This window comes from Bos taurus, chromosome 29 (assembly GCF_002263795.3).
Source record: "Bos taurus isolate L1 Dominette 01449 registration number 42190680 breed Hereford chromosome 29, ARS-UCD2.0, whole genome shotgun sequence".
Lineage (NCBI taxonomy): Eukaryota > Metazoa > Chordata > Mammalia > Artiodactyla > Bovidae > Bos > Bos taurus.
In genome coordinates, this window is record NC_037356.1 from 7,420,750 (window position 1) to 7,428,731 (window position 7,982).

Sequence of the window (7,982 nt, forward strand, 5' to 3'; positions counted from 1 at the left end):
GAAACCCAAAGAAGTTTAAGGTGGAAAAGTAGGATGTGGCTGTGAATAAAGTCTGAACAGAGTCTAGCACATTACCTGTGAGAAATGGAACATTTCCTGCCAGGTCAGTAAACAGAGGACATCACAGTCATCAGCAATTGCAGCGGTGAGCTGGTGAGCCCAGAGGGAACTCAGGCAGGAGAGAACACCTGCCCTCTATTAGCCATCATACTGCAGCCACTCTCTAGGGTGAGACCCAAGGAAACTCAGGATGCAAAAACAGTGGCCCTAGATAGCTGAGGTACATATCAAAGGGATAATTTCAGTGGGCCCAGACACTTGAACACTCCCATAAACAGAAAAGTGCTAAATTCCTTAACTTGGGCTGTTTAGCTTTTCTCTAACAATAATCTTTTGATGTACTGACTACCTGCCCTTTGTTGCAAAGCTGCTATAGAAGCTGGTTCCTCCCCTTGCCTCCCTGGAGGAGTTCTCTCACAGTTGTTCGTGATGCTGCCTCTTGAGCTTGAAGTCCTAAAAATTCCCCCTGACTCAAACAAAGCTCTCAACTTCTGGGTTGTGCATTTAAGTCCACACCTGATACATGGGGATCCCACTCAAACACTGGTTCTCAACCAGAAGTGACTTTTGTTCCTCAGGGGACATCTGGCAATGTGTGTAGACATGGGTTGTCACACTAGGGGAGGAGATGCAGTCTCCAGTGAAGAATTATCCAGCCCCATATGTCAGCAGTGCCCAGGCTGAGAAAGTCCAAGCTACAACATGCCAACTCCTTTAAGCTTTCTTCCCTGCCACCAAATGAATGTTACTGACTCTGGAGGATGGAGAGAATTCTGAGCGCTAACATTATCCCAGAAGCTTCCAGAACTTGGGCTAAACTTCGAAGAATCAAGAGGAGTAGTAAAAGTCAAGGCCCAGGGAGTGAAGGCTAACTGACGTCATGAGACCAGAGAAGGGCTCTTCCCTTCTGTTCTGAGACGACAGGCTGAGCCCGTTCTGCAGGACCTCCCACCTGATAGGAACCCACTGAAACCATATGTTCCAATGGGAACTTAACTGATGGAGGAGAGACTGGATGAATCCTTATTCTAAAAAAGGAAGAGGGGAGCAAGTGAGAACATAGAATGCTAATTGGAGGTCCTTGTGTGCAAGACCCTGATGCTGGGAAAGACTGAGGGCAGGAGGAGAAGGGGATGGCAGAGGATAAGATGGTTGGATGGCATCACTGACTCAATGGACATGAGTTTGGGTAAACTCCAGGAGTTGGTGATGGACAGGGAGGCCTGGTGTGCTGCAGTTCATAGGGTCGCAAACAGTCAGACACAACTGAGCAACTGAACTGTGTGCAACAAAATTCTGCCGTAGATGAACACACCATTTCAACCCACCACACCTTTGAGCAAGATAAGGACAAGAAAGGTTGTAGTATTTTTGCTTACAAAGAGCATTTAGTTGTTGTTTGAACCCAGGTCTCTACATGGTAGAACCACAGAGCTCAACTACGCTATATTCCTCCCTCAAGATGTCTTTCCTGTGTTTTTCCTTGTGGTGTGTTGATTCTTCAGGTCCTGGTCTGTAGGTAACTATTATACTTGCTCAAATCCTGAGAGATTAAAAATATATGCCTTCAGCATCTTAAAGCAAGATGAAAAAAAGAAGGGTGATCTCAGAGAGAGACATTAAGTCAGGAGAGAAATGGTGGGAAAGGGATGACACGCTCTGTCTTAGACGCGTTGCATTTCAGCTGACCACTGCACAAGCAGGGAAAGCTTCTCCTTTCAACACGTGTCTCAGCAGAAAGGTGATAGCTAGTCTCCGGAAGGATTTGACAAAGCTAATGTTTAGCAGATTTGCAACAATAGCTCTAAGCTCAAATGAAAGATATTTTCTGGCAGTGCATCTGGCCCTCCAAGGGAGAGTGGATTCTATTACTTGGAGTCACATGGCAAGGAAGGTATTAAGAGTAACAATGTCTTTCCAGTGTAAAAGTAATTAATTAATTAATTAAAGATGAAAAATGAGTGAGGCCTTCTCTGCTGTATTCCATGTACCTTGGAATGTTGTAGAAAAGATATCACCGCAGGACGGGTTCACAGAACACATTTGTGTGTCCTGTGCAAGTTTAAAGCCAGTCAGGGACTCTTTCTATATATTTGAGCTGCCTAGCTGTTGGGCTTTTGAAGTTGGGAGATAATAAAAAGAGAAGAAAAAATGGTTCCTGCGATTTTTGCATAAATTTTTATTGAATTCAGCTCAGAGCCCTTTTTTCATGAAGAGTGCTGGCTTTGGCAAGCGTCCAGAAAAACATCTCTTAGGGGAAGCCTCTCTGTTTTTGTTTTGGAGCAGCTTTGCAGAATTAATCACAGCATTATTTACAGTTGTAAGAATTTGGAAACAACCTAGAGGTCCAGGAGATAGGAAATAGATCATTTATAGTACATAGGCTTGACAATGTATTATACAGTATTAAAAATAACTATGCCACCAGTGTGACAACCGTAAGAAATGTCTATGTTATAATATGTAGAAAAAATGATACTGTGTTGTGTTACATAAAATGCGAGTGGGCATATAAGCACCTTTAAAAGGGCAGAAGGATTATGAATGGCTAAAGTTGTTTCCTTTATTGGTTTTGTTATAACAGCTATGTTATAAATAACAGAAAATGTAATCAAAATTTGCATGGTGGCCCAGAAGCCCTCATCACATAAATATGCTCAAGTCTTTTTTGCCTCATAAAAAAGCCACCAATTTTTCATCCTACAAAGTATATCACATTATTCTTTCCTTCTCTCAACACCTAAGCTTCTTCAAAGAAATTTTTTTTTACCTTCTTGCTATGTGTTTTCTCCTTAATCTAATGACATCTGCCTTCCACCAGGTCACTTCTTTGAAATTTTTCACATTAAGGTAAGCAAAAAACACCTTATGTTACTAAAAGCAGTTTTCAATGTTTATCTCAGTATTTGATATTTGGCCATGCCTTCCTTAACTTTGCACCTCTCAGCTTTCAGATCTCTAACTATGTCTTTGCAGTTTTCAGGCTCCTAGTCTTCTACCCGGTCCTCAATTTTACTATTCCTCCAGCTTCTGTACAATCCTCTTCTCCCCATCACTACATCTTTTCTCAAGCTGAGCTTTTTTACAGTCAGTATATATTATTTATGAGCTGGAAGAACCCCAATTTAGCCTCCCTCTCCAGAGCTCATGTATTAGTTATCTACTGTGGCATAACACACTACCCAAAGACTCAGTGGTTTAAACCAACACAGGTTTATTACCTCACATTTGTGGTGGGTCTGGAATGTGGGTGCAGTCTCACTGGATTCTGTGCCTCATGGTCTCTCACAAGGCTGCAATCAAGGTGTCAGCCTATGGTCTGTCGTCTCATCTGAAAGATCAGAGACTGTAGGCAGTATTCAGTTCCTTGCAGGTTCTTGGATGAAAGGCATTAGATCCTTGCCATCTGTTGACCAGAGACCGTCTTTGGTGCCTTGCCATATGGGCTTCTCTAATGTGAGTGTACCTAAGTGTGCCAGTTATGATAGAAATAGAGGGCGTGTACTAGCAAGGTAGGAGTCACCATCTTTGTAATCTAATCATGGAAGAAATAGCCTTCTCAGTGGTTCCATATTCTATTGGTCAGAAGCAAATTCCTCAAGGAGAGAGTATTTCAGAAAGCTTGACTACCAGGAGATAGAGATCACTGGGTCTGTCGTAATGATGCCTACCATAGCTTTAAACCAGATATTTCCTTTCCTACTTGTACCTAGATATACAAACCCATTAGCCAGTGCAAAATGCAAAAATCTGAATATATCATCTTTTTCCCATCCCCAAAACCAGCTCACTTTCATCCTTCTGGTTATTGGTTGGCTCCCTCATCCACCCAGTTTCCAAAATCAGAAACCTAGGAATTCCATTGGGTCGTTCCTCTTCCTCATCCACGACGTTCAGTTAGTTGAACATGCTCAGTTGTGTCTGACTCTTTGCCACCGCGTGGACTGTAGCCCCCCAGGCTCTGGATCTGTCCTCCCCCCAGTTCTAATTTCTAAATGCCTATTAGATCTGTCTCTCTGCACACCTGCCTTAAACCTTCGTGATCTGTAACTTGTGTCACTGCTATGTCCTCCTAGTATATGTTTCTACTTCCAGCCTTGCCCTCCCCACAGCAATGTTGACAATGTCACGGCTCTGTTTAAAATCTTTAATGGCTTCCCAGTTTGGGCATATTTCAAGGTAGACAGCCTCATAGTATAAAAACGCACATTCAGTAAACCTGTGGTTTTCATAATGCAGACTACAGAAATTTAAACCCAGCAAAATCTTCTTGGCTGGTAGGGATACACAGTATTTGAGAGACAAATATTATGAGGAAAATAGCTTTCTCTTTGAAACTCCTAAATAGAATTCTAGTGGTTTAGTGTGGTGTCTCAAATACGGCAGATGTAAAGTCAAAACAGTTGTGTCTGTCTTTGGTAACTGCCATCAATTTTTCTTTAAAACATTACTTTTTGGAAGCCTGAATTCCTCAAAGGTATTTTCTATCAGATGACAAAGTCCAGTCATATAACTTTCCAGGCATTTTTGTCTATTAAAACTTTCCTAACAGTTCTCAGAAACTCAGCCCTAACTATCCCAACGACTCATCTCTCAGAGTCTCTGCCAGCCCACAGGATGATAGTATAAGGACAGGAAGATGTTCCTATGTGGTCAAAGGCAAGGACTTGCACATTACAGATCAAACTGTAATTCCTCCCCAGACCATATTCCATTATAGTTTCTTGGAGTTCAGCAATGTTGTTGTCTGCTTTTAAATCTCCCTCTTGTTCTACTCTGGCCCCATGGGATTGAATGATTGAGAGTGAAAAATGGCACTTCCTGATAACATGCTGCTGCTGCTGCTCAGTTGCCTCAGTCGAGTCCAGCTCTGTGCAACCCCATAGACAGCAGCCCACCAGGCTCCTCTGTCCCTGGGATTCTCCAGGAAAGAACACTGGAGCGGGTTGCCATTTCCTTCTCCAATGCATGATGCATGCTAAGTTGCTTCAGTCGTGTCCGCCTGTCTGCAATGCTATGGACAGCAGCCCACCAGGCTCCTCTGTCCATGGGATTCTCTAGGCAAGAATGCTGGAGCAGGTTGCCATTTCCTTCTCCAGGAGTTATAACATGATTGGTTGTTAAATATTTTCCTAATTGGTGTCCCCATAAGGTGCTGATACCAGTTCTGGAATGTTTGGCTGAGAGCTGTCTATGAAGTTGTCTATCAGAAGCAGACCTGATAAGCCAACTAGAAACTGGAGGCCAAACACCTGTGCTTATTTTAATGTGTCATCATTATCCTTGAGACAGAACTCACAGAATTCCCTAAAATACACGTCCTCCTTAAATTCAGTTTAGCTGGATCAATTTGCCAGGCCTGGAAAACAGTTGACACTTGTTATCCTGACAGCCCCATTCAAAAATGAGATATGAAAAATAACATTTTCATGGGGACATATGGGAAAGAACTATAAAAACCCCAAAGACTTGGTTTGGCAGAAATATTTTCCCATGCAAAAATGAATAGTGTTTCTGGCACTTGGCTGTAGTACTTTGCAGCTGGCAGCTGAATTATCTTGGTCTCTGCCCAAAACTCTGGCCTCAAAAGCTGATCTTCAAATCTTCTGTGTTAAAAACGGATTTAAAACGCTTAATGACCATTTACATGTCAGAAATGAATCATTATGTTAACCTGATTATGAGTCACTGTGCCCGTCCAAGTAGCTAGAATAGTGAAATAACTGCTTTTTGAATGGAAGTGTACTGTTCATATGCACGTGTGCTAAGTCGTTTGAGTTGTGTCCGGCTCTTTGTGACCCTGTGGACTGTAGCCCACTAGGCTCCTCTGTTCACGGAATTCTCCAGGCCAGAATACTGGAATAGGTAGCCTTTTCCTCCTCCAGGGGATCTTCCCAATCCAGGGATCGATCCCAGGTCTCATGCATTGCAGGTGAATTCTTTACCACCAGAACCACCAGGCAAAGCAAAATAATCTCTCAGAGAGATAAGACAGGGTTTAGCAGTCTATTTTATAGGTATAATAACAGGTTCTGTGACACCAAAAGCCTGGTTCACAGTACTTGTAAGAACTAATACCTGAGCCCAGAACTTTAGACATAAGCCTGGTCTCTATTTTTGCCCCATTCTTGTCAATGTATATTTTCTGAAATGCAATGTTTCAGGCACTAAGATAATAATTCTTCCTTGAACGGCACCTGACTAAAATTATACACCCCTCTTAGCCAAATAATGACTTGGAGAATTATTTATGCTTTCCTTACCATTAATACTTCTACACTATTTGTGAATGTAATTATCCTACCCACGATGGATCTATATAGGCTTGGTTGTCTACAAACATGCCCATAAATGAATATGTCCTGGTCCATAAATTAGGATCAGCTATGTTCTTTTTTCCTAGAAAATTAATTTTGCCAGGATTCCTTGTAATTCACCATCCTCTAACCCATATCCACATATCATTTAATCTTTGGGACCTCCAAATGGGGTCTTTGTTATGAGACAGGAACATAACCTGTCTCTTCTTTGTCAAAACCCAATAGCTTTAATTCACTTTCAATTAATCAGATAATTTAAATTCTATGTTATTTCAATCTTGTGCGTATTGCTTTCTATCACCCTATGTCTTTTTTTTTAAAGAAGGGAGAGCAGGAGTTGATGAGGGAGGAGTCAAAAGGGTAGCCTTATAAACCAATGCTTGTCCAATAATCAAGGGCCTCTGAGGTGGGTTGCTGTGGAATAAAAGGAAACAACAGTCCAATATATAAATTTTAATGAAACATGATGATATGATCTGGCTGTTGCCAGTAAATTTAAGGTTCTTTCTTCGTTGTGAAAGAATTTGGAGAGAAGCAGAAAGGTTAAGAAAGTAAAGTGAAAATTTATTTAAACAAGGATAATGCTCTCGGAGAGTGAGTACAGGGAGACAGGCGACCATCTACCGCCCTGGGTTGCTTTGGCAAGCACTTATGAGGGGCACAGAAATGAAGGGGCAGAATATTCACTTGCAGAGGAGTAGTTTGGGGGTAGTATTCCTTGATTCTCATGTCAACTCTATTTTCCCTGGAAGGGATTGTTCTTGTTCGTTAGTTGCTGAGCAGTGTCCAGTTCTTTGAGACATCAGGGACTGCAGTTGGCCAAGCCCCTCTGTCCAGGGGATTTCCCAGGCAGGAATATCACAGTGTGTTGCCACTTCCTTCTCCAGGGGAACTTCCCAACCCAAGGATCAAACCCATGTCTCCTGCATTGGCAGATGGATTCTTTACCACTGAGTCATCAGGAAGCCCCAGTGGGAGTCGAAACATGGTCTAGATTTTGGCACCTAAGCCCATGGACCGAATCAGGGAGCCTGGGCACCTCAATGAACACACAGTGCAGTCAAAATTTGTTTTGTTTTAAGGAAGGAAGTAGATGGAATTTTGATTAATCTCTAAATGCTATGGCACAAAGATCTCCATATCCACCCCCTCATACCCCTGCTGTTTCTTTCATGTACTTACCGAGAGCTCACAAGTTCCTTTGTTGTGGATAATAAACCTCCCCACCTTGCTTCACACACATTCTCCCCAACCTTCTACATTCTAAGAAAACGTTGGACTCAGATGATACATTTTCTATATTTAACACAATTGTTGGTGCAAAGTTGATGTTCAAAAAATATTTGCTAGTTTTATAATATGAATAGTCCTACCTGCTAATTATAAATCTTCAAATTATTGTTTAAGTTCATCTGTGCTTAAATCCAAATATGGTTTTGGACAGAAAAAAGTGAAATAAACTCTATCATGTCCTTGAATATGAAGGGAAAACAGAATTCTTTTGTTTTGCTGGAAATGAAACTCACTCAGTCGTGTCCAACTCATTGTGACCCCATGGACTATACAGTCCATGGAATTCTCCAGGGCAGAATACTGGAGTGG